Genomic DNA, 26474 nt, shown 5'->3' with positions numbered 1-26474 from the left:
TAAAGGGATCTTATTCTATCAGACAGATAAAAGTATTGAAAATGCTTTTGTAGGCAATATCTTTGAGTAATCTCTCAGTACGCATTCACCAAGCATCTACTATGAACAGGTCATGTCCAATTTACAAACTACAAATCGGCTGGTTAGAATAAAACAAGCAACCAGAATTAGTTGTTTAATGTGCTAAAGTTGAAATTTAAACTAAGTCTTTTCATTTTATATATATTTTCAATTTCATAATATTTCATTTCATTTCAATATAATACATTTCATTGTATTCTTTTTAGGCCTTCTCTGTCTTTCTAAGAAATATTAATTTTGATTAAATAATAATTTTCAAGTATTCCACTCCTGCTAGGATGCATTCATGTAATAAGATAATTATAACTACTTGGTGGGCCCTGCCCTAAATGTTTTTGCAGTTCAAAGGTGTTCTTGTTTATTTATTTTTTGACTGCTCACTATGTGCTGGGCTAAAGGATAAGATCTATATCTAATTACCTTGATCAAACCTCACAACAACCCTGTGAACAACAAACATCCCTATGCATGGTTCGAGGAATCATGCAGAAGAGGTGGAATGTTGCCCAAGACTGAGGCTAGTGTGTGGTGAGGCTGGGCTAGGGCTCTTCACCACAACACTGTTTCTGTTTCAATGTTTGGAGGCGAAGAGAGATAACTACATACAAATGGATGTGAAACAGAGAACACCCTTATGCAGATCAAGCAAATCGATAAAAACACATAATTGATGTGACAGTTTTGAAAATTTGTTTGAAACAAAGGATATTTACAAATAACAGTACAACATTTTAAATATTGATATACACAAAAAGATATGCGTAACCATAGTAGACACCAATTTATTGATCAACTGAGAACTTAGTCTTGGTAATGCTTTATGAGTCACTTGAAGAACATAAACCTGAATCTGTCTTCAGTGTATTATGTAATTCAAAGACTTTGCATGCTGAGATGGTACCTGATTTAGTTACTTCAGTCTAGGAATTTTTTGAAGATGTAGGCTTTATGCAGACGAAGAGATTGCAAGACTGGAAGAGGGATTTAGGTTTTTCCCCAGAAAAGTGGGCAGAATTCAGAAAATAATATAAAGAAACTCTCTCATGTAATTTTTTATTTTGTTTGTAATAAAAATCCAAGAATCATATGTGCCTTACTTTATCCCTCTCTCTAGCAGCCTGATCTTTTCCTTTTCACCCACTGAATTTCAGAGAGGAATTACAACTGAAGCTGCAACAAACGAGGATTGTAACATTTATCGGCTGCAGTTCCCCAAAGAACACTTTACCCATTGTAAGCATTGCTTCTGCAAGTGTTAGTTATAAGTAGTCAGAAATTCTCAGTCTTATTTAATCTGAACTGCAAATAGAAAGGTCCCAAGTCATACAAATATATTCTTATTTGATTGTGTAAAACATGAGACAAAGTGCACCAAAACTTACACCGTGCACAATGAATCCCAAAACTAGAACTACCATAGGTATGGTGTTAAACATATTGGGCAAGAAAAATTCTAGGTTGGGTTTTTATTGCAAATTGTCAGAAACACAATAATCTTGTTTTCTTAATGAGTTTATAAAAAACCCATGCAGTGTATCTCAGGTTATTTTAGACATATAATAACATAAATTCAGATGAATCTCCTGTACCTTTATTGATGTTCCTACAAAGACCTAAATAAATTAGTATCTCCTGTCTTGATTGGTGTGAATGACAGGTAAGAAATAAACTTTTTATTTACTGTATTTATGTCTTCACTCATATTTGTCCATGAGTTTTAAAAACAGCTGAATTGTTGTGTAATTGACATACAATTGATTGCACATATTTTAAGTGTACAATTTGATAGATTTTGACTTGTGTGTATCTCCATGCAGCCGTCACTGAAAATGGACCTATCTATTATTTGTTAAAGTTTCCTCATGTCTCTTTGTAATCTCTTCTCATTTCCTTCCAACAGGCAATGACTGATCTCCTTTCTGTCACTGTAGATTAGTTTGCATTTTCTACAATTTTATATATATAGAATTATACAGTATACATGTTTTGGGGGGGTCTGGCTTCTTTCATTCAGTATAATTATTTTGAGATGCATCCATGCTGTAGCATGTATCAATTGTTCATTATTTTTAAATTGCAGAGTAGTATTCTATTTGCATGAATTTGCCGCAATTGATTATCCATTCACCTGTCACTGGATGTTTGGGTTGTTCCCATTTTGGGATATTACAAATGCAGCTGCCATAAACTTTGTGTACTAATCTTTGTGTGGATATGTGCTTCCACACAAATTGCTCCTGGAAAATTTCCTAGAAGTGGAATAACTAGATCATGTAGTAGGTATATCTAATCTTTCAAGAAATTGCCGAACTGTTTTCAAGAGTGGCTGTACCACTTTCTATTCCTGGAAGCAGTATTGAGTTCCATTTGCTTCATGTCCTCACCAATACTTGTTATGGTCAGTCTTGAAGTTTAGTCATGATAATAGGTGTATAGTGGTATCTTCTTTTGGTTTTATTTTGCGTTTCCATAATTATTAATAATGTTAACGTGTTTGTATCGTTTCTGTTTTTTCCTAGTAAGTCTGGCTAGAGGCTTATCAATTTTGTTAATCTGTTGAAAGAACTAACTTTTGGTTTCATTGATTTTTCTCTATTGTTTTTCTGTTTTATATTTCATTGATTTCTCTTTAGTCTTTATTATTTTAATTATTCTGCTTACTTTGGATTTAATGTGCTCTTCTTTCCTGGTTATTTAAGGTGGAAACTGAGATAACTGATTTGTGACTTTTTAAAAATACAGGTGTTTAGTGCTATAAATCTCTTCCTAACTATTGCTTTAGTAGACTACTTCAAATATAAGAATACATCATGTTATTTTTTTCATTCAGTTCAAAATATTTTCTAATTTCTCTTTTATTTTTTGACATATAGGTTATATAGAAGTATATAATTAGTTTCCAAATATTTGGGGAATTTTTTGGAGATCCTTTGGTTATTAATTTCCAATTTAATTCCATTGTGGTCAGAGAATATACTTGGTATGACTTGAATTCTTTTAAATTTATTGTGACATTTTAATGGCTTAGAATATGGTCTATCTTGGTAAATGTTCCATGTGTATTTGAAAAGGATGTGTATTCTATTCCTGTTGGGTACAGTGTTCTATAAATATTTATTAGGTCAAGTTGGTTGATAGTGTTGTTCGAATCTCCTATATTCTTATTGATTTTACATCACCTTGATGTATCAATTATGGAAAGAGCGGTATTGAAATCTATGACTATATTCCGGATTTGTTTATTTCTTCCTGCTATTCTGTCAGTTTTTTGCATCATGTTTCTGTAGCTCTCTTAATAGGTGCATAAACGTTCAGGCTTTTTTTTTTGTTGTTGTTCTTGATGAATTAACTTTATTATCGCTATGAAATGACTTTTATTATCCCTAATAATATTCTTCACTCTGTCATCTATTTTGTCTTGATATTATTGTAGTCATTCCAGCTTTATTTGGATTTGTGTTATCTAAATACTAGTATTTATAACCTTTTCTATCTTTTTACTTTTAAACTCTTTGTGTCTTTACGCTTAAAATAGTTTTCTTATGGGTAACATATACTCGCATCTTACATTTCAACTGTGTTATTTAGATCACTTACTTTCAATTCATGTGTTTAGGTTGAAATCTATAATCTTCCTCTTTCTCTTCTATTTGTCTCATCTGTTGTTTTCTTTCCCCCTTTTTTGTCTTCCTTTTGATTAACTGAATATTTTTCATAATTTCATTTATCATCCTTTTTGACATAACAGTACTCCTTGTTTCTTCATTTTAAGTGGTTTCTTTGTTATCGTAATGGTTTATGGCATATATCTTTCTTTTATCAGAGTTTATGTTCCAGTGATATTATGTCACCACACATATATTATAAAAAGCTATTGAGAGTATGGCTACATTTCTCTTCCCCCAGTCTATGTCTTTGTTATCATACATTTTACTTTTACACATGTTTTGAATCCCCATGTTGTATTATTATTATTTTTGTTTAATTGGCCAATTACCTTTTAAAAAGATTTAAATAATATTTTATTATGAACACCATTTTATATAGATGAAACTTTATTATGAACACCTTTTCTGTATTCTTTTGGAAATAAGTGGCTCTAAGGAAAATTTAAATTGTGACGTATTATGCACAGCTGAGTTTGTGGATTAAAATTCATACTCCACCACCAAAATAGGAGTTAACTATTATGCAGTGTTGTACTGAAGTTAACAAGGATGACTGTTTCCCTCATACATTAAAGATAAAAGATTTTAATGTGTCACACTGTTTTTTCATTAGAGGAAATGAAAAAGAGTAGTTTATTATTTTGAGCATGTTCTTCCAGTCTTTTGCTTTAAATATAATATTAATTACTTGAAACTTTAGCTATGGGCTCCATTGCCTACAATCTCTCACTTGTTTATTTTCACATTGTTTGTTTTCTTGCAAAATATTCTTGCTATTTTTGTTTCCCTGAAAATGTTAACACATTGCAAGTGTGTTCTAATGTAGCTCTGTGTCCATGTAACTTTTAACATATTAATGTACTTTATGAATATTGCTCACAATATCACAAATCAGGCTTTGAGTTTTGTTACTAATACAAACCTGTTATCCATGAAATGCCTTTTAAAATTAATATGATCATGAAGCAACATGTTCTTACTGAAGATTTTTTATTCTACAGGCCATAGAAATACATGACTTTTCTGAATATTTAGTAGAAATCAATTTTCTATTTTATGTTAAGTCTGTTAAATAAGGTAATAAATATGCTTTAAATATGCTTTCTTTTTTAGTTATGGTAGACTAATTTACTTTTCTATAACAATTTTTATATTCTAAACTTAGCTAAATTTTAAATTAATGAGGCTATACAGTAAAGTGTGCTAAACGGTATCAGCAAGAAACTCTTTACGTTTTCATCTGTGAATGCATTTTTCAAAGTGTGTAGTTGGTCATCTTCTCTAAACCAAGATACAGTACTTAATGCTTGTAGCCTTGAGTGACTCCTATAGTATTCTAAGGAGTTGCTGATCTTCCTAATATTCTCTGTTTCATATATTGACTATTTATGCCATAAATGAAAAAAATGGTGGAGTTTAATTGAAAAAAATTCTCTGGGCTGGGCGCGGTGGCTCAATTCTGTGGTCCTAGCACTTTGGGAGGCCAAGACGGGCGAATCACGAGGTCAGGAGATCGAGACCATCCTGGTTAACATGGTGAAACCCCGTCTCTACTAAAAAATACAAAAAACTAGCCGGGCGAGATGGCGGCGCCTGTAGTCCCAGCTACTCGGGAGGCTGAGGCAGGAGAATGGCGGGAATCCGGAAGGCGGAGCTTGCAGTGAGCTGAGATCCGGCCACAGCACTCCAGCCTTGGGGACAGAGCGAGACTCCGTCTCAAAAAAAAAAAAAAAAAAAATTCTCTGGCTTATTTTTGCCTACTTTCTCATATTTTCAGACAACATTATTTCAAGTTTTAATGCATCTTGTATAATCTTCGGGAATCAGGATAATAAAAAAATGACATTATATGGAAAGATAAACATATATAAATAAACTTATTTAAAAAATTACTTACTATTAAAACTTAGGTTCAGTAAACTAAAGGAGACTGCCAATTTGACCTCTTAGAAAATAAACTGGCTCACAGTTTCCATTCATTTCAATGGCCACAGTGAGCATTCCGGACATGTGGCTTGCAATGTGAATTTGATCAGCAATGAAATGGCACAGTTTCCCTCAGGACTCAGTCAAGCCAAGTCTATAAGCATAAAGATAAACCACATAATTTTCAATTATATAACCAGAAATCTTTAGTTGGCCTATGACTCAGAACACTTGCAGCTAAAATATAATTATTTTCAACTAGAATTCAATTGTGGAGTAAAATGATATTTCAGGTTAAAACACTGTTTTTAAACACTTTGTCCTTTGAAGTATGAAAGCATTGCTTAAATTAGAATTTTGAAAAGAGTGACTAAATAACTACAGATACATTCATTTGTATAATTTATCTTTAAAAATTAGCATTTTTGTATAATTTGTTTACTTTTTACGGTGTCACGAGGTTCTATGGGGATGAGAGAGGACTATTGTTCTGGTAGGCAAGGAGATGATCACTCTAGGGGTTCCTGGGCTGGGAGAAATGTGTCCTCTTTGGAAGGCCAGGATGCAGAAGTAGAGGAAAAAATGGATTCCAATCATAGAAGGCTGTGCTTTCTCCTGACTCATCCATCTTGGAACGACAGATGTATAATGGGAAAAATGGCTCCGATAGCATGGGAACTGAACAAATTGTGTAAGTGAAGAGGTTTCCCACCGAGTGCCCAGGCCTGTGCCCGGAGACAGCAGTGTTGAGTAAACCAAGGGTTACGCTCTGCTCCATGGACTCTGAGGAAGTATTGAATAAAGGAATGATCTATGTCTTAGCAGCATTTCACTTCTTACTTCTTCCACTAGACTGCACCAAACTGCTGGAATTTTTATTTTTTTAAACAGTAATAACTGGCAACAACAGCGAAAATAGCAACAAACAAAAAAGGTTTTCTGCTTTTCCTTCTGAGAAACAATAGTTAACTTGGATTGTATCCCAGGAATGAGGGGTTCTTTGACTTACCAGTAGAGGACAGACTCCCAAAGTAAGAGCATTAATAAGATGGGGATCTCAGATTTGTTAAATCTGAACTAAATGGAATGTGACTCTATGTTAGATGGTAAGAATAATTGTCTCAATGAATCATGGCTTCTGTGTCCATGCCCTTGTGTGGTACACTCCTATACTGACTGGCTTGGCCAGGTGACTTGGTGTAGCCAACATCAACAAATGTGGTGTAAGCACAGGTCTTATGCACTGAGGCTTGCACCCCTTCTTACTGCTTCAGGAAGCCTGTTGGAGACACGTGGCCCAGATGACAATCAGCACCAACTACCAGGTATGCAAGTGAGATGGTCTCCAGCTGAACCACCAGATGCCCAGCACCCCATGAAAGACCCCAGGTACAGGGCAACCAACTGTCCTGGTTTGCTTGAGACTGATGAGTCTCCCCAGATGTTGAACTTTTAGTGCTAAAACTGGGAAAGTCCCAGGCGAACAAGATAAATTGTTCACCCTATTTAAGAGACCAACAGAACAACCATTTAGTCAAGCTTTGTCTGAATTTCTGACCCTAAGAACAGTGAACCAACAAAATGGTTGCTGTTTGAAGCCACTGTGTTCTGGGACGGTTTGTGGTATACCCATAGATGGCAGATAACAGACCTCATTTTGAGATTCAAGCTCTTAAAGGAAGATGTATTAGCATTTCCATTATATTACTGACAGATGAAAACAGCTCTTGATAGAGACAGGCTTTTGGGTAGTTTCTTTATTTCTAAAGTCTCTCTGAAATAGGCTCATTGTTTTGGGGTCATTTTGAAAAGTTATCTGCACTCATATGCTAGGGTATATTGCAATGCATAACTGGATTTACTGGATTTCAGAGCTTCTGAAAATGAAAGTGGAAGCTGCTCCTTAAAAATAAAAAAAGCTCTCTCTTTTCCTAGATTTACAAATGCAAATGCAAATGTTTAGAAAAGAGTTAGTAGAAAAGGAATAAGGCCAACTAGTTCTCCAAAAGCAGGTGGCAGAATTATGACTTCTCAGCTTGTTGGATAAGATGAGGAAGAAAACAAAATTATAAATCATGGTACAAATTTTGTGCTATTTTGTACCATGATTTATAATTCTGTTTTTATCACACACATAATGACATATCATACTGTTATGGTTTAAAAGGTTTTATAAGATTGAATACGCTTTTTGTTGCTTATTTCATATGTAGAATAGTAGACTCCTCTGTGAAAGGATATAAAGACTTGATGGAAATCTTGTGTATGTCAGTACCAATTATATAAGGCATTAAACCAAACTATAGCCATAAATATTGCGTGAGTGCCTCGGTTTGATGTTTCAATTAAGCTGTTGGTTCTGAAGTGGCTCAGAATATTGCTGCCTCCATATCTTCAGTGGTTGGCACTGATCTTTATATGAGATGAAATTGAAAACCGTGGATGCCTCTAAAGGACTACATCAACAATGTTAGTGGGTTCAGGAGGTAAATAGATAAGATGCTGTAAAGATTTTTTCAGCCTTAGTCTTCTGGTATGTGACCAAGATGCTTTGTCCCTCAGTCACTTTTATGTGGACAAAACTGTTTGTGTGTGTGTGTGTGTGTGTGTGTGTGTGTGTATGTATGAGCAAAGGGAGGATCTAACAACAATGGAGGGTTCCAAAATTCCCTTCCTCGTTCCTACAGTGAGTGATAGATGGCTTCGCCTGGTGGATAGAGCTGGTCTTTCCTGCTGTTCAGTGGGTGGATGGTAAACAGTCTGCTGGGGTCACCCACACTCCACTCCTAAAAATGGCAGAACACATCTTGTCTCCTTTGAAGAAATCTCCTCAAAGGTGTCTGGGGACATACAAAGTGGAAAAATGGTGGCTTATTTTCTTAAGTCATTTCCTGTCCATTTCTCTCTGAGGAATGAGAAAGATTGGAACCTTGGCTTAAAGTATAGATTTGAGTTTTTTTTTTATATTCCAAAATTATGCCCCTAGTCCAATTATCCAGCAATTATTGGATTCATTCATTTCCAATTTCTAAGTGACCTTAGATTCACATTACATAATAGGATAATGACCTTGATAATGTTTCAATTATTAATCATTTTCTTATGCAATCTCAGTGCAAACTCATCCTGCCTGAGAGGAGAAGTGAGGTCACATTAACACTAATAGCCAGATGACAAGGGTCTTCGGGTCCATCTGTGTGATAGCAGCGCTTCAGTGTTTTGCCCATTGGATTCTCCTGGTTTTCTGAGAGTCCCCAGGGATGTGACCATATCCTCAGAAACAAGTCTGCTTGTGCTTTTCTCCTCTGGCCCATGAAGTCACCTTGCTATGGTGCCTGTTGCCAGCCACCTCCAGCTTGTAGTTGCTCTGCCAGCCGTGGTCAGACCCCGCTGCTCATCCCCTGGAGTGGCCTTTCTGGGGAAGGTCGCCCTGGGACCTAGGCCTGGAGCTGTGTGTCCTGTCCTAGGCTTGAGCGCTAAAGCCACACTGCGAATACCCCGAGCTTCACAGTCTTCTGTCAAAACAACTCTTTCCCTTTTGGAATTCACCTTGCTCTCCACAGGGGCCACCATGCAGTCTCTCAGGCCAGACGGGAGCAGATGCCATCGTGTCACCTTGAGGTTCCCCTTATTGTCTTTGCTCCTCTCCCAGCTTCCCAAATGCTTCTGTAATTCTTTAGCTTAAAAAAACTGCCAACTGCACACCTAGCAACACATGTAAATAGATGCCCCAGGGTGTCATCAGCTCACCAGCACTGTCAGTCTCTGAATCCCAGTTTGGGCTTAGCAAAGCTACCTAGCTTCTCTTACATAAAACATAGATTAGATCTCATAACATTATCAGGATGGGACTCTGAAATCCTCCTGTTTCCCACCTCATTTGTCCTCCAACATGACCTTTGCCCTTTTCTAAATCCACAATTTGGTACGGAGGGGTCCCTGAGACACTGACACAATGTTGATGAGTGCACACTACTGGGCTTTAGCTTCCGCATCCCGTCTTAATTCTAGTCTATCTGTTTCCACCTTCCCTTACACTCTCCAACTAACACTGGAAGGATCCTTTCCCATTGCTCTCTCCTCTTTAGTCCAGGCTCTTATCTCTCCCATAAACACCAACATCAAAATGCGATGTGAAATGGCAGAGCAAATCACTGACTTCATCTGTATTGGAGAATGTTAAAAACTGAAAGTACCCAGCGTAGAGTGGAGAGCCTTTCTTCTAAGATACAAATATAACTTTTCATTCATGGAATAAATGCTTGTTATTAAAATCCAAGCATGCTTGCAACTGCAGGAAAGCTTGTTTTATGCTTCATTTATTTAACACACATTTGACAGTTTCTTCTTAAGAAAACATTACTCCTTCGTCTTAGTAAGGAAGGCAAAATATGCTTTTTCTCTACAGCACTGATTGCAACTCAAAGGCAATTTTGGTCTCATTTCCTGACACTTTATATCAAGCAAAAATTTACTGCATGTGGCATGGATTTTTTAATACCTCTGATCAGCCCTTTATCTTTTAATAAATTTATACCGTACGTTTACACCCTGCTTAATGACCTTAATTTCTTAAAAACAAAACAACAACAAAAAAACAGGACCTGAGGAAGAGAATTCTTAAGCAAAAAGTCTATAACTATAACTTATCAAAAGTCTGGAAAAAAGCATCACCTTATTTGCCCCTCTAGGTCAAGCCTATCCACAAAGAAGTTTCATCTAACTCTGACAGGAGGGAAAAACAGCACCCTTGCTATGTTCTGTTTCTACCTGTCTCCCTCACGATCTATGGCAGCTTTGAAACATGTTCACAACATCTTAAACCTTTTCCGATTGAGAAGTGGGGTCTGTGTCCCTCCTTTTGAATCTGGGTGTGATTGTGGGTGCTCTGACCCATGGAGGATGGCACACTTGACCCCCATGACTACCGAGGTGCTTTATGAAAGACCATGTAGCTCCTGTCTCGTTTGTTGGAACATTTGATCTTGTAGCTCTGAGTTATTGTGAGAGAATTCAGCTTACATGGAAACCACCAGGCTAGGAGGAAGCACTGAATGTTGAGAGCCTTTGTAACACATTAAGTAGCATGGTTTTGATTGGGAACTTCCAGTTGTTATTCTTTCCTCCATCGTGGAGACTGGTGGAAGGGTCTTTCCTTGCATAAATGCAAACACAAAATTTTGTATAAAGAGTCAAGGGAATTATAGATGCTCCTGGAAGGCCAATCCAACAAAGTTTATGAATCTTGGGTTAATAATTTTAGCCAGTATGTGACTGGGTACCACTGAATAATTTTAATGAGACTAATACATGCAGGTTTCTGTTTTGATTGAAGTACTCAGATGGCATAGGGAGGGTGAGTTTGAGGGTGACAACACCAGAGCAGAGAGCCCCATTGGGAGGTAATGGCAGTCCAGGAGAGATGAGGCACTTTCGCTAGTGCTGTGGAAACAAATATAAATAGGATGAATATTTAAGAGGTAAAATTGGCAGGATATGGTGATTGACGGGAGAGGTGGGGTGGCATAGGCCTGTAACTAGTTAAGAAAAGAGGACATGCAGGTGTAACAGAAACAGAAAATATCAAGCTAACATTACAGTTTTGGGTCAGAAAGTAAGATCTACCTACAAAGAAGTGAAATTTCTTTTCTGGTTTGACTCTTAAGCAGACTCCAAAAGAAATCTGGGAAAATGAGTTCCTAAAGTGTTTCCTGTAGTTACTCTTTGGAACAATCTCCTGAGGCTAAACAATGTGCTATTCTTTTTTGAAGGATAATTTATTTGGATGGATATTTCTGCATTTTTCTTTATTTAAAGTCTCACTACATTGTAATGCATCTTGCATTTTTAGGAGAAGATATTTACATTAAAACTCAAGCATGCTGATTTAGAAATCACATTAAAATAGAAATGCTTAAAATAATTGAGATGAACAGAAGGTAATTAGAATAAACTTCTACTAATTTGTCCTAATTGAGGGGAAGGGCAGTCAAAATTCATCAAAATCAGAAGTACAGGATGCTGTTTTCATTCACATTTTTATCCTAAAAATAATCTGAGGAAAAAAAATAGTTTCTCCCCCCCATCACATAATTGCTTCCTATTTCTGTTCTGCAAATTAGCATGAAGGATACATGTAATCAAAACTCTACTTCTTATGACCACTGTGGACACAAATCAGTGTTGTTATAGCAGAAATGAATCCCCAAATATCTCTGTATCTTTTTGTTTAGAATATACTAAACTTGCTGGGCACAGTGGCTCATGCCTGTAATCCCAGCACTTTGAGGGCTGAGGAGGGTGAATCATCTGAGGTCAGGAGTTTGAGACCAGCCTGACCAACATGGTGAAACCCCGTGTCTACTAAAAACACAGTATTAGCTGGGTGTGGTGGTGCATGCCTGTACTCCTAGCCACTCGGGAGGCTGAGGTGGGAGAATCGCTTGAACCCGGGAGGTGGAGTTTGTGGTAAGCCAAGATCGTGCCATCGCACTCCAGCCTGGGTGAAAGAGCGAAGCTCTGTCTAAAAAAAACAAAACAAAACAAAACAAAAACAAACAAACAAAAAACTGTACTAAACTTTACCAGTCTCTCCTAACTGACCATTGAGAAACAATTGTACCATTTGCCTTGAAGGACAATTTTGAGTGTTATTTCTCAACTTTTACATATACAATATAACACACACTCACATGCACACACACACACACCCTAGAGTCAGAGACTATAGATCCTACTACTCCCTCTGTTGGGCTAAAAAGTGTGACTGTGAAGCCTGGAACATGCATGCCTAAAGTATGGAAAAAGAATGAAGGAAAAGTAGATCAGTATAGCCATATCTAAAGAGCCTGTTTGCTGGGTCCATTTCCTGCTTGGGAAGACTGAGACACAGGAGGGCATGTAACCCTGTTTCTGTCGGGGCACATTCATCACTCACAATGGAGTTTCTGAAACCAGGTAAGAATGTGTTCAACTTGTGAGGAGGCCAGTTTGAATGTTCAACAACCTGGAGGAAATAAAATAAAAGCTTTATTTTCGTCTTTATTATCTCCAGAGGAAGGGACAAAAAGGAGTTGTTTTAGAAGGCCTGGCCCTTGGCATGGCTTAGGACCAGAGGTAATTAGGGTATGGAGCAGAAACTCTGAGAAGAGAGAGAGGCAAAGCCTTCCCCTGATATCCTCTTACTTATTTATTTATTTATTTTTTGGCATTTGTAGTTGTAGCCTCCCAACTCTGTGAGCCAGCAGATGAAACACTCTGGATCTGAACAAAACATGTTTGTAAATCATTTGTAAGAATATCCACATTTAATGTCAATATGAAACTGTACCCTCAATTGTCCTTGTCTCTTTCCAACTTATTTTTAGTGGGTCCAGAGAATACCATACAAGTTTACATGGAATATACTCCATGACACTTTCTGAGTAAGTACTTTCTTTTTTTAATCCTGATCACATTTCTCTAATAATCCTGAGATGAATTTATCATGTGCTTGTAATGTCGTTAAAGATTTATCATCAGTAAACCAGGTGTCTCTGTCATAGGCTGGTCTGAACTGTTCAACTATCTCCAAATCAGAGCAGGATCTGCTTTGCTCTGTAGCTCACACTGCCCTGTAACCTGTTCTGTTGCAGCTGAAAGTTTTGAGGAGCAAACTTTTCATTTCATATCAAACCTATAAAACTATTCCTCATAACAGGGACCAAAGAGAGAAATGCACACAGGCCCTGGGCCAAAGCCAAAGGCTATTATCTGAAATAGTCTTGTGTTGTAAAATACAGAAGAAATGGATTCTTTGCCCTGACGTCATAAAAAAATACTTTACAATTTAAAACCCACCAGTAACAAAAATATGTACAATTACAGCAGTAAAAGGACAATATAGAAATTTGCTCAGGCTGGACGTGGTGATTTAAGCCTGTAATACTGGTGGTTTGGGAGGCTGAGGGAGGAGCATTACTTGAGGCCAGGCTTTCAAAATCAGTCTGGGCAACATACTGAGACCCATCTTTAAAAGCAAATAAAAAATTTAAAAAATTAAACAATAAATTTGTTCAAATGGTAGGCTCTTTTTGACTCCTAGGATCTTTATGATCCTTAAATGTTCTTGTGGTTCCCAGGAAAAATACTTAGGGGTACTCTGGAATTTCTATCTTTTACAAACACCTGATGATGATGATAATGATGATGACAGTAAAGGTCACCTGGACCCATGGATTTCGGAGCAAATACCAGGGTGTGTGGACTGAGGGAAAAGAAGAAGGGAATTAGGAAATGAAAGAAGTGAAGAACAATCCACTTTGTGTCATGAGTGGGCTATGTCATATCTTTGTCTATTTGGATGAGTCTTTCCAGAGCCTAAGAAGGGGTGACTAACACATGTGAATGTATTGATTAGTTTATGCAGGGGTCGATTTCTCCATTTCTAGAGTAGAGGGTAGAATCCACTTCATGGGAACCAGACAGAATGAGGTGGAGGAGGGAATTGTTCCCAGAGAGAAATCAGGGTGTGGGTACCAGAAGATGGTAAAATGATGCAGGTTGGCATCTAAATGGAAATATACTATAGTCTTTTCTCACAAGTAATTCTACTTAGATAACATTGGAAATAGTTTCACATTATGTTGAGAGTGAGTGTTAAGGACTGAACATAGAATAGTGGTTAGGAGCCTAGACTTGGGAACCAGACTGATGTGGGGATGGAAAAGCCCACTCCCCTTTTCTCATGGAGAAATCCCACCTCTACATGCACTTTATGCTTCAGATCTTTCTGAATCAGGTCATGCCCTTCTTGGCCCCTTTCCTTTTTCTGTCTTTTTCTCCAGCTCTCTTGTAGATCTTTCCTGATGCACACTCCTCCAAGAAACCAAATATACCCAAATCTGTGTCTCAAGCTGTGCTTTCAGACAACTCCACCTATGTCAGTTTCCTTACTGTTTATTATTTATTTTGGAAATTTATATTAGGTGGATTTGATTTATATTCATCATTTTAAGCCTGTCTTCTTAAATATTTTGTATTTTAAACTTACTAGTGGCCAGAAATTATTTGCAGTAGAATTCTTCTGTCCCCTTGACTGAATACAATTTTCTTATCCACACTTTCTACTTTTTAAAGACAGCTCTATGCCTTCCAGCATAGAACGTTCTCAAACACACCAAAGAAATCAATTATTTGGAATTAGATCTAGTATTTAATGTCTGCACAATCAGTGGAATGCCAGGATATAACTACACATTAGCAGGTCGTCATGGAGCTTGTCAGCCTGATAGATTGTGGTGTGCTGAGAGGTAATGGCCAGAACAAATTTTAGAAGGAAGGATTGTGTTCCTCAGTTCATTTGTTCAGTGCCCTCCAGTTCCAGGATTAAAAATAGGATGGAAAAGCAAAAAGGAAAAAGTGCTCAGTATTTTAGATTTGTGCAGTACTCCATGAATGGCCTTCTATATACAATTTCATCTGATGCTTAGACCAGTGGTGAAGTACAGAGCGTTGTTCTCATATGGGAATTGGGTCCCACGGGTGCCCAGCACAAGGTGCTTCCATTAGAAGTTTCAGAGACAGGTCCTAATGCAGATCGGCTAATTCCCAGCTTGGTGCTCCTGTTATATTCCACCAGTGAAACAGCTAGATAAATTTACATTTCTATTTGCCCTAGTAATTCTTGGAATTTATAGAGCTTGCAAAGATCCACTGGTGCTTTGTTCTGAAGTACAATAGTATGCATCTTAAAAACAGGTTTTCTCTGTTATAAAAAGGCAGACAATTAACATTTCAACTGCCTGCATTCTTTCTTCTTAGGAGATTTTTATATCATATATTCATATCCTTTTTAATCTCCCTAAATTTTTTAATGTTTTCCTCTTTCCTAGCTCCCAAAGAGGCTGAAAAGATAAAAGTGTGAAAAAGGATCTTCCATGTGCTTTGACCTACTTGGAGGCAGGGTCTCCATTTAAGCTGGTGGTATTAGCTCTAAGAACCTATGATTATTGCATAGTGTTGTGATGGACTTTGCAGGATTTGAATCATTTGTCTATATTTATGCATCCCTTCAGGCACTGTAAATTGCAGTCACCAGGTCACCCCTGGCTTCTAAATATTCAGTTTTGGCTGTAAATAGACTAGAAAACTGCATGTAGCTCATTCTATTCACTGCTGTGTTCTGGTAATACAAAAATAGAGTCCGAAGGATCCTCTTCTGGACTTTGTAATATCATGTTTATTAGCATACCCTTGGGGTACTAAATATGCAGAGTATGTGTGGAAGAGAGGACTCTCCTCTTAGTTCTGCTGTGCATCAATTTGTGTCAAGCACTGGCTGAACTTAACTGTGTGTTTCAGGTGTTCTTACTCTGCTGCCACTACAATTGGATGGTTCAGATAACCATATTCTGAAGGTATGCTTTCCTCCCTGTGTGGTCATAATGTTCTCTGTTCCCTACAGCTGAAAAAGAGAAAGCCATTCATTTTGCTGAATGTCATGGGTCACAGGTATACCCGCCTGTGCTACAAAGATAGGGAAGTCTGGCCATGTGACGAAGCCTGATATTGTCTGGAGAATTAAAACTTGGCCTTAGTGGCGAAGAACATGAGATGCTCAGAAAGCATTGTGTGTCTTCGTCTCCTTTGCCCTCACCACATTGTACAGGTGATGTAGGCTGAGATTTATATGGACAAATCAGCAACACCAGGAAGATTTCACTTTATTGCTGTTTAGGAAGCCCATTTTCCCGCTCTCATTTTTCTTCCTGCCACTGTGCTCCTATGCCCTGAGGCAGAAGGATAGAGACGTCTTCTTGCTCTGGAGACCTGCCAACCCTCTTCAGTTTTCTGTCTTCAGATGTACCACCTCTGTCCTCTAAAACCACAAACACCTATTTAGCGTCTACTAAGCGACGTCAGGAAGTGCACCCCATAGTAGACTCGTCACTTTATAGCACAGGTGGCAGACATATTCATTACAATATAACTGTAAGTAGGGGAGATGTTATACGCTTCTTGTCCTGGGCAGTCCTGGTTTATGCTTATTGCACAGGGTAATGATTAATAGCACCCTCCTTTATTCTTAGCAGTGTTTCCTTTTGGGCAACAAATTAATGAATGTCAAGATTAGCATACTCAGAAGATTCTGAAAATGCCATTTCTTCCAGATAGCTTTCTCAGACCTTTAAAGACAGAATGAGGGACCCCTTCTACATATTTCCATGAAGCTTGGAGACACACCTGTCTATTTGCTCTTCCACTCTAAACTATATCCTCTCTGAGGACAAGACCTGGATTCTCAGACATCAATTTATTCTCATTTGCCATAGGAGTGACACATAGAATGCACTCAATTTTAAATTCATAGCACAAGCCCATACTACAGACAGTGATGTGGGTCAGGGAAAATGGTCTAGAGAAAGATGTGCCTGTCAGGGCCCTGAAGGGTGAATGGGAATTGGTCAGGGAAAAGACAGGGCAATTCAGACAGAGCAGCAGCATCCTCACTGCAAGAGGTAGGAGAAATCACAGGACATGGCAGAATCTTAGGGTATGAGGGACAGGGCAAAGGTGAAGCCAGGAGGCAGTAAGTGCAGGCTGGTTGAGCAGAGGGACCATGTGTAATGCTGAGGAGTCTGGACTTTGTCAGGTAATGAAACAATAACCAACAGTGATCCACGATCCACAGCTAACTATATGCCAGACACTGAGCTAAGTGCTTTGCATATTTTTTGTCTCAATCTATTCTCACAACTCCCCTATGAGTTAGATACAGTTCTTATCCCCACTGGACAGTTGAAAAAACTCAGGTTAAAGAGTTTCAGTGATCTGACTGATGTCATTTGGTTGTGTGGATTTGAATCAAGGGAGTGTGACACCAAAGCCTAGCCTATGCTCCTTCTCTTTCTCTCTCTCTCTTTCTCCCCACCTCTTTCCTCTGTCTCATATACACACTCACACACACCATCCCAGAGTCAACGAGGATTTACTGAAGGGTTTAAAGCTGGAAATGGCACCATCCAATTTCTACTTTAGACAGGCTATGTAGGGAGACGTTTGGGATTCAAAGTTTGGAGCAGGATACCTGGGCAGGTATCCTAGGTGGGAAGGCTAAGAGGCTGTTACTGGCATCCAAGTGGGAAAGGTGAGAACCTGATCCAAGGTGAAGACAGTAGGGATGGGAAGAAGAAAAGAGTCCGAGAGATTATGAACACATAGGATCAACAGAATTCAAAAGACAGATTGAAAATGTGGTTTCACTTAGCAGGTTTGTGTCTTTGGAAATCAGGTGGTTGGCAAGGCAATTCCCCAAAACTAAGAGTCAGGCATAGAAACAGGTAAGATTATGAATTCAGTTTGGGGCATATTTGATTTGAGTTGTCTGTGCAGTATCCAAATTGAGTTATTAAATAGGTAGTAGAATGTGCAGGACTGGAGACTCTGGAGAAAGACGTGGGATAGTGGTACAGATGTCTGTAGACATAAAAGCCATCAGCATAAAATCAGATGAAAAGACCTAGGATAAACATGGAGTGAGAACAGAAGAGGCCCAGGGCATGAGGAAACTAGAGGCTCATGAAGTGGAGAAGAGAGAGACAGGAGGAAAGTCAGGACAAAATCATAACACAGAAGCCAAGGGAAGAGACAGAGCAAGAGGAGGTGATATAAAATGGGTTAATGTATCTTTTAAAAATTAATTAAACAGTGGTTTATGTGTATATTTTAAAAGTTTGCAAAGCTAAATTGGTACATAAGGGTATCAGAATTATAGTTGCTGTTCAGCCCATTCATCAAAAGTCCAATATTATCTGACTACTAAAATGTACTTTAATTTAAACTTACTGTTCCCATTGATTTAAAGTTTTTGCTTTTGGGAAACAGAAAGACTTCAGCCAAAATTTCCGCAAATGTCATCCAAACCAGATGTCACTTTTGACTCTACCGAGTGAGATTCTGAATATTATCAGGATTGTAGTCTTGCAGTGCTGTGCATGGGACTTTCTGAACAAACAGCGTTTATCTTGATGTCATCACCCCAGTTCATCTGGATCAAATAGTGCAGTGTTGGCATTTTTATGGAATGGGTCACTAGACCCAGATGAAGAAAAATGGAAGTTATTGTGCCCTAGTGCACCAGCCTTTTCTCTATGACAGCAGTTTTGTCCTTGTCCTTGATACAGATATTTGAAACACTCAAGTCTAATGAATTTTCTGCTCTGCCTGGAAATGTTCCCTTGGTGGCACATGGCAAACTTGAAAAAATATTGTAAAGGTTATCAAAGGTTAATAGTTTCTCAACTTCTTTTTTCTCTAGGAAGATAACAAAACCGAAATCCTTTCAGGCAAGTAGATCCAATAATGCGAATATGATTATAACAGTGACACTCTATGGCTATAGTTCCCCTGATAATTTGGCTTTATCTAAAAGTTTTACTTTATTTATGTTGATACCTGTCCCCTTCCAAAATAATTTTAAATTCTTTTAATAAGAGGCATATATACAAACATAGTAAAGATAGAAATAGAACATCCAAGACCATGTCAAGGATGAAAGGAAATAAATATTCTATAAATCCAAGCTAATATATGTGATATGCCTTAACATCACATGTAACTTTGAGATTTATAATAGATTAAACTAAGCTTTCTTTTAAGGATCTGGAAATATTGTTAATCAACATTTTCCCATTTTATCTTAAGCAGCCCTATAAATAGTTGACTGTATATTATAAGTGAAAAAAACTAAAATACAGATATCATGGCTTCTCCAAGGGAAACAGCAAACTGTTATATAAGCAGAATGGACCCATACAAAAATTACGTATACCACCTTCTAAATAGGGATGGAGCATTCTTGATTAATTTCACAAATTGTTCCAGTACTTCTCAAATTATTCTATTTCTTCTTTCTTAGGGTTTTTCCAACACTGTAAGCCGTTCTTCAGCTTACTAGGTGAGCTCCATTCCACTTATTTATGATTCTGGCTAGGACAGGGGAGAAAGCATTGATGAATACTATGGGTGGGTTACTGTGTGCTTTTAGGAAGGGGGGAAGGAGCAGATGAAGGGGAAAGGGTCTGAGAAGGAAGCATGTGGTGGGATTCTTAAGTTAGGAAGCAAGAGCTTGTTGGTAGGTGTATTAGTTTGTTTTCATGCTGCTAACAAAGACATACCTGAGAATGGGTAATTTATAAAGGAAAGTGTTTTAATTGACTCACAGTTCCACATGGCTGGGGAGACCTCACAGTCATGGCAGAAGGCAGAGGAAGAGCAAAGTCACGTCTTACATGGCAGCAGGCAAGAGAGAGCGTGTGCAGGGGAGCTCCCATTTATAAAACCATCAGATATCATGAGACTTATTCACTATCATGAGAACAGCATGGGAAAGACCCACCACCATGATTCAATTACCTCCCACTGGGTCCCTCCCATGACACATGGGGAATTATGGGAGCTACAATTCAAGAGGAGACTTGGGTGGGGACACAGCCAAACCATATAATTCCACTCTTGGCTCCTCCCAAATCTCATTTCCTCATATTTCAAAACCAATCATGCCTTTTCAACAGTTCCCCCAATGTCTTAACTCAAAAGTACACAGTTCACAGCATTAACTCAAAAGTATACAGTTCAAAGTCTCACCCGAGACAAGGCAAATCTCTTCTGCCTATGAGCCTGTAAAATCAAAAGCAAGCTAGTTACTTCCTAAATACAATGGGGGTACAGGCATTGGGTAAATACAGTCATTCCAAATGGGGAAATTGGCCAAAACAAAGAGGCTACAGATTCCATGCAAGTGTGAAATCCAGTGGGGCAGTCAAATCTTAAAGCTCCAAAATGATCTCCTTTGACTCCATGTCTCACCTCCAGGTCACATTGATGCAAGAGATGGGCTCCTACAGCCTTGGGCAGCTCCACCTGTGTGGATTTGCAGAGTATAGCCCCCTTCCTGGCTATTTTCTTGGGCTGACGTTGAGTGCCTGTGGCTTTTCTCGGCACATGGTGGAAGCTGTCAGTGGATCTACCATTCTGGGACCTGGAGGACAGTGGCCCTCTTCTCACAGCTCCACTAGGTAGTGACCCCATGGGGACTCTGTGTGGGGGCTCTGATCCCATCTTTCCCTTCTTCACTGCCCTAGCAGAGGTTCTTCATGAGGTCCCTGCCCCTGCAGCAAACTTTTGCCTGAACATCCAGGCATTTCCATACATCTTCTGAAATATATGCAGAAGTTTCCAAACCTCAATTCTTGACTTCTGTGCAGCTGCAGGCTCAACACCACTGGAAACTGCCAAGGCTTGGGGTCTGTACCTTCCACAGCCCAAGCTGTACCTTGGCCCCTTTTAGCCACAGCTAGAGCAACTGGAATGCAGGGCACCAAATTCCTAGGCTGCACACAGCAGGGGGCCCTGGGCCCAGCCCAGGAAACCATTTTTTCCTCCTAGGCTCCTGAGCCTGTGATGGGAGGTGCTGCTGTGAAGTTCTCTGACATGCCCTGGTGACATTTTCCATGTAGTCTTATTGACTAATATTCAGCTCCTGGTTACTCGTGCAAATTTCTGCAGCTGGCTTGAATTTCTCCCCAGAAAATGGGTTTTTTCTTTCTCTCTTTTTTTTTTTTTTTTTTTTGAGATGAAGTCTTTCTCTGTCCCCCAGGCTAGAGTGCAGTGGTGTGATCTCAGCTCACTGCAACCTCCACCTCCAAGGTTCAAGTGATTCTTCTGCCTCAGCCTCCTGAGTAGCTGGGACTACAGGTGCGCATCACCATGCCTGGCTAAGATTTTTGTATTTTTAGTAGAGACGAGGTTTTCACCATATTGGCTAGGCTGGTCTTGAACTCCTGACCTCATAATCCACCCAACTTGGCCTCTCAAGTGTTTTTCTTTTCTATCCCATTGTCAGGCTGCAAATTTTCCAAACTTTTATGCTCTTTCTCTTGAACACTTTGCTGCTTAAAAATTTCTTCTGCCTGATACCCTAAATAATCTCTCTCAAGTTCAAAGTTCCACAGATCTCTGGGGCAGAGGCTAAATGCCACCAGTCTCTTTGCACAGCAAGAGTGACCTTTACTTCAGTTCCCAACAAGTTGTTCATCTCCATCCCAGACCACCTCAACCTGGACTTTATTGTCCATATCACTATCAGCATTTTGGTCAAAGCCATTTAACAAGTCTCTCGGAAGTTCTAATCTTTCCCACATATTCCTGTCTTCTGAGCTCTCCAAGACTCTAAGAAGTTCCAAACTTTCCCTCATTTTCCTATATTCTTCTGAGCCCTCCAAACAGTTCCAACTTCTGCCTGTTACCCAGTTCCAAAGTCGCTTCCACATTTTTGGGCCTCTTTACAGAAGCACCCCACTCTGTCGGTACCAATTTACTATATTAGCCTGTTCTCACACTGCTAATAAAGACATACCTGAGACTGGGTAATTTATAAAGGAAAGAGATTTGATTGACTCACAGTTCCACATGGTTGGGCAGGCCTCACAATTATGATGGAAGGCGAATGAGGAGGAAAGTCTTATCTTATATGGTGGCAGGCAAGAGAGTGTGTACGGGGGAACTCCCCTTTATAAAACCATCAGATGTCCTGAGACTTATTCACTATCATGAGAACAGCATTGGAAAGAACCACCTCCATGATTCAATTACCTCCCACTGGGTCCCTCCCATGACACGTGGGAATTATGGGTGCTATAATTCAAGATGAGATGTGGGTGGCGACACAGCCAAACCATATTGGTAGGACTGAGCTAAAGTTTAAAATCCACAGCAGGCATCCTGCCAGGCTCACTCTTACATGCACTCTCCACCTTGATTCTCTTCCTATATAATCTGAACAAGACTTCATGGTAACCACAGTTGTCTTATTCAAGTACTTATGATCTATACCTGGATTAATCCAGGAAGTGAAAGTTTCTTCAGGGTAGATGCTTTGAAATGGACTCGAATGACTGACAGAACATACACACACACACACACACACACACACACACACACACAAGCAAAAACCAAGCCAGAAAACACCCTTACACAGCAAAGTTTTTCCAGAAACAGGAGAGTTTAGGCATAACCTACTGATGAAACAAAAAGTTTATTTCTCACCAGCTTATTCTCAAATGTCACCTAAACCAGTGCATTGTAAAATATATTCTCTGTTAAATGAAGTTTCTAAATATTAGTTTGTATGTCCTATCAATCATTCTGAAGAACACAGTCTTCATTTTTACATGACAAAAGAAAATAGCATCCAAGTTTCTCTTCTGTAAGCTAAGCATGATGCCTTGAGCTGCAGATTATTTTTCCCAAGCTTATCAATGTTGCTGATGGATGGAGTGACATTTATACGAAGAGGCCATATGGGATTCTGTATCCATTTAAGCACTTATTAAGCATAGCACTTATTAAACAAAAACAGTCAGAATTATCAGTGAAAGATTATTTCCAAGTTGATAAGTAATTATTGTGAAGTAGCAGTGCAAAAATCACCTATCAAATGTACTAATGGCTGAGTATGATGCCAGTGATTTAAGCATCATTAATGTGATTTGGTTTTAACTGCTACATCTTCGTAACAATTTTAAGCACCATTTTCATACATATTTTCCTTGTAATATTATTTAGAAGCATCTTCTCTTACTTCACTTTCAAGCATTATAGTAAGAGTTTATTTTCTGTGCAATCTTAGAGTTTTACTAGTTTCCTCAGCACTTTTTGGTACAGTATCTGGTTGTTTAATAAGTACATTATGATATGCCTCCATGTCACATTTTCTTTTGAAATGAAGAAAAGGTGTTTTGAGTCATAGAGGTTATTTCTTTTAAGTAAAAGGCTGGGGATATTTAACCTCAATAAATGTACTTTTTTGTTGTTGTGAAATAAACAACAACTTTTAGTCTGTCTTAAACTTGCCAGTTTTGGTCTTAATGTATTTGGAAGCAATTAGATGCTAGTTTTTGTCATTATGCTTGCACTCGATTTTCTTAAAAACAAAAAGCTGTCTAATTTTTAGCTCCTGAACAAAATTAAAATATGAATGCTATATTCCTTAGTATAACATGCTGCAGATCATAAGTATTGGAGTCAGAAGTAGTCTGTGTCCTCAAATTGGTTACAATCTCATCAGTGAACAATATATGTGCAACACAGAAGTATACACAGGACCTATACAGTGTAAAACACAATGTTTGTATCATTGAGCAGTGATCCCCAACTTTTGGCATCAGGGACCGGTTTCATGGAAGATAATTTTCCCACAGACCAAAGTCAAGGGGGTTATGGGATGATTCGAGTACATTACATTTATTGTGCATTGACATTGCGACGTATAATGAAATAATTATACAACTCACCATAATGTAGAATCAGCGGGAGCCCTGAACTTGTTTCTTCTGCAATTAGACGGTCCCATCTGGGTGTGATGGGAGACAATGACAGATCATCAGGTTTTAGATTCTCATAAGGTGCACGCAACCCAGATCCCTCAATGCTCAGTTCACAGTAGGGTTCACACTCCTATGAGAATCTAATGTTGCTGCTGATCTGACAGGAGGTGGAACTCAGGCAGTGATGCAAGCAATGGGGAGTGCCTGTAAATACAGATGGAGTTTTGCTCACTTGCCCGCCTGTACTTCCTGTTGTGTGGCTTGGTTGCTAACAGGCCACGGATACGTACTTGTCTGTGGGCCTAGTGTTTGGGGACCTCTGCCTCAGAGGACAGCGTTAGCTACATATTTAAATCTGCTCTATTTCAAAATAGTATGCCTTTCAAAGTGATCACAATTTTTCATTGTCTTTATTGTTGTGGTTTCATCCCTTCATGATATTTTTAATGACAATAAAAATAACAGATGTTTATTAAGTGCCTGTGACCTCAGGTACCGTTTTCATTGCCATACATGGTTTATTTTATTTAATTTCAAAAAACCCATGAGGAAAACAAAGCCCAGAGTGAGGTTTTGTAGTGAAGAATGAGCCTGGAAACCACACACAGGCCCAGTCTGTTTCTGGAGCCTCTGTTCTTGATGGCTGTGTGACCCAAAGGTAACAAAACCCTAGCAAATTGTCAACGAAGGATCATCTAGTCAGACTGCTTCGACATTTCGTTTTAATGTATCTTTCCTCTCAAAGTTTCAGCAGCTTTTTTCACACAAAAACACCCAGGGTTCCCTTGGTCTATATGTGTCTGATGATGTGGTCAGATAATTTGCATAATTTGAGTACTTCTGTGAATTTTTTTCTATTTCAGATTTTCAGCATAACTGTAACCTCCTACTGTGCTGTGTTAAACAGGCCTTGGAGATGATCTCTTAAGCACGTATCTTCATGTCTCCTTATTTCTTTCCTTGCGTGTTCCTTCAAAAAAATTTTTTATAGAAAAATATAACCAAAGGTGTAAGTATTTTCTTTCCCCTGCCAAGCTGCAATGTGAAATAGCAGCAGGCCAAAAGTAGTTACATATGTGGATTTGTCTCTGCTTTCTCTGCAACTTTTATAATCAGATCAGTTCAGTAGTTCAGGATAATTCATGTGAGAATGGGAAACTAATTTGCTCATTATAAATGGACTTGACCTGGATAACGAACAAATTAAAAATAACAATAAACAAGGTATCAGTATCACTTCTTTCCAGGCCTTTGTGTTATTGGGAGAGTTGTGTTGGCCAGCCAAACAGAGTAAATACTATTCAGGCTACAGTATTGCTGGATTCATTTTATATTTGGAACAAGTAAACTATGAAAAATTCTATACCACCTTCACCTCAACTCAGCATAAAAACAGCTGCAAAAGTGGGGTGACAGTGAATTATGGAGATAAGTATATTTTGTTAATTTTTAATACTTCTTAGTAATCATGTATGATTTACTAAAAAAGCAAACCCTGGAGTATACAGTATTACGTTTGATCTGCCTTGTCTTTTATAAGTATGATTTTATTTGTAAGCCTGTCACTTTTTGCTTTTTATTCTATCCCTGTTAATTTTTTTCTCAAACCTGTCTATCCTGTCTCTGTAGTGGGTAGTTACTAATTTTTTGCATTGTACCATTTACTTAATGAACGGCAGCATTATTTCCCTTTAAGCAATTTCCTCTCCCCTGTTTGGTGCAAGTCTGGGGGGATGATAAATCAATATATTCTTACCTTCTAACAAAAATGTGGAAAAGATCTGTATGGGCTTTTTATACTGAAGCACTTCGTGTACTGCCTCGGTATAACCAAGAGCCAGGACATGACCTAATCTCCTGCAATCTTGAATCTTGAACAAGGATGAGAACAAGGATGAAGCTAGACAGCCACTTTTCACGCATTTATTACAGGGGTGATACCAGGTAAAACTATAATAATTTTTCTTCAACAAGGCCTCTGGAACTTCCTGTTCCTTTGTGTGATCTTCAGTCTTTCCTTTGACCTTGGGAGCTCTGCCATATCTTGTCATTAAATTCTGTTTTTGTTGAAGTTGGTTTGAGTCCATTTCTGTTGCTTGCAATGAAGAAATTGTAGTTAGTATGATTCCTGACCCCATTTTCTTTTCCTTTATCATTGCTTTTTTATCTTGACCACTCCAGCTTGCATTTCATCCCATTTTGTTGACTCATTGTCTTCTTGAATCCTTAAACTTTGTTGTTTATTTTTTTTCAAGAGACCAAAGTTTCTTTGATTTCATGGAGATGGGTTTGTTCATTTTTAATTTCCTTTGTGGGTATAGTTTTTCTGATGCATATTTTTCATTTGTCTTTGTTACATCTTTTCCCTGCCTTATCTAGTACAAGTCCCAGTCATTGTTTGACTTTGAGGAAGGAAATGGCTCTTTGCTGTGTT

The 26474-nt window shown here is 38.4% G+C and overlaps 1 protein-coding gene across 2 annotated transcripts in view; it reads right to left on the bottom strand.

Moving 5' to 3' along the window:
- Positions 1-26474, bottom strand: part of GALNTL6 (polypeptide N-acetylgalactosaminyltransferase like 6) — a 1250966-nt gene that overhangs the window by 160140 nt on the left and 1064352 nt on the right. The gene's annotated exons all lie outside the window — the stretch shown is intronic.

This window comes from Trachypithecus francoisi, unplaced genomic scaffold (assembly GCF_009764315.1).
Source record: "Trachypithecus francoisi isolate TF-2019V2 unplaced genomic scaffold, Tfra_2.0 Lachesis_group1, whole genome shotgun sequence".
Taxonomy (NCBI): domain Eukaryota; kingdom Metazoa; phylum Chordata; class Mammalia; order Primates; family Cercopithecidae; genus Trachypithecus; species Trachypithecus francoisi.
This window is presented reverse-complemented; position numbering and strand designations above follow the sequence as displayed.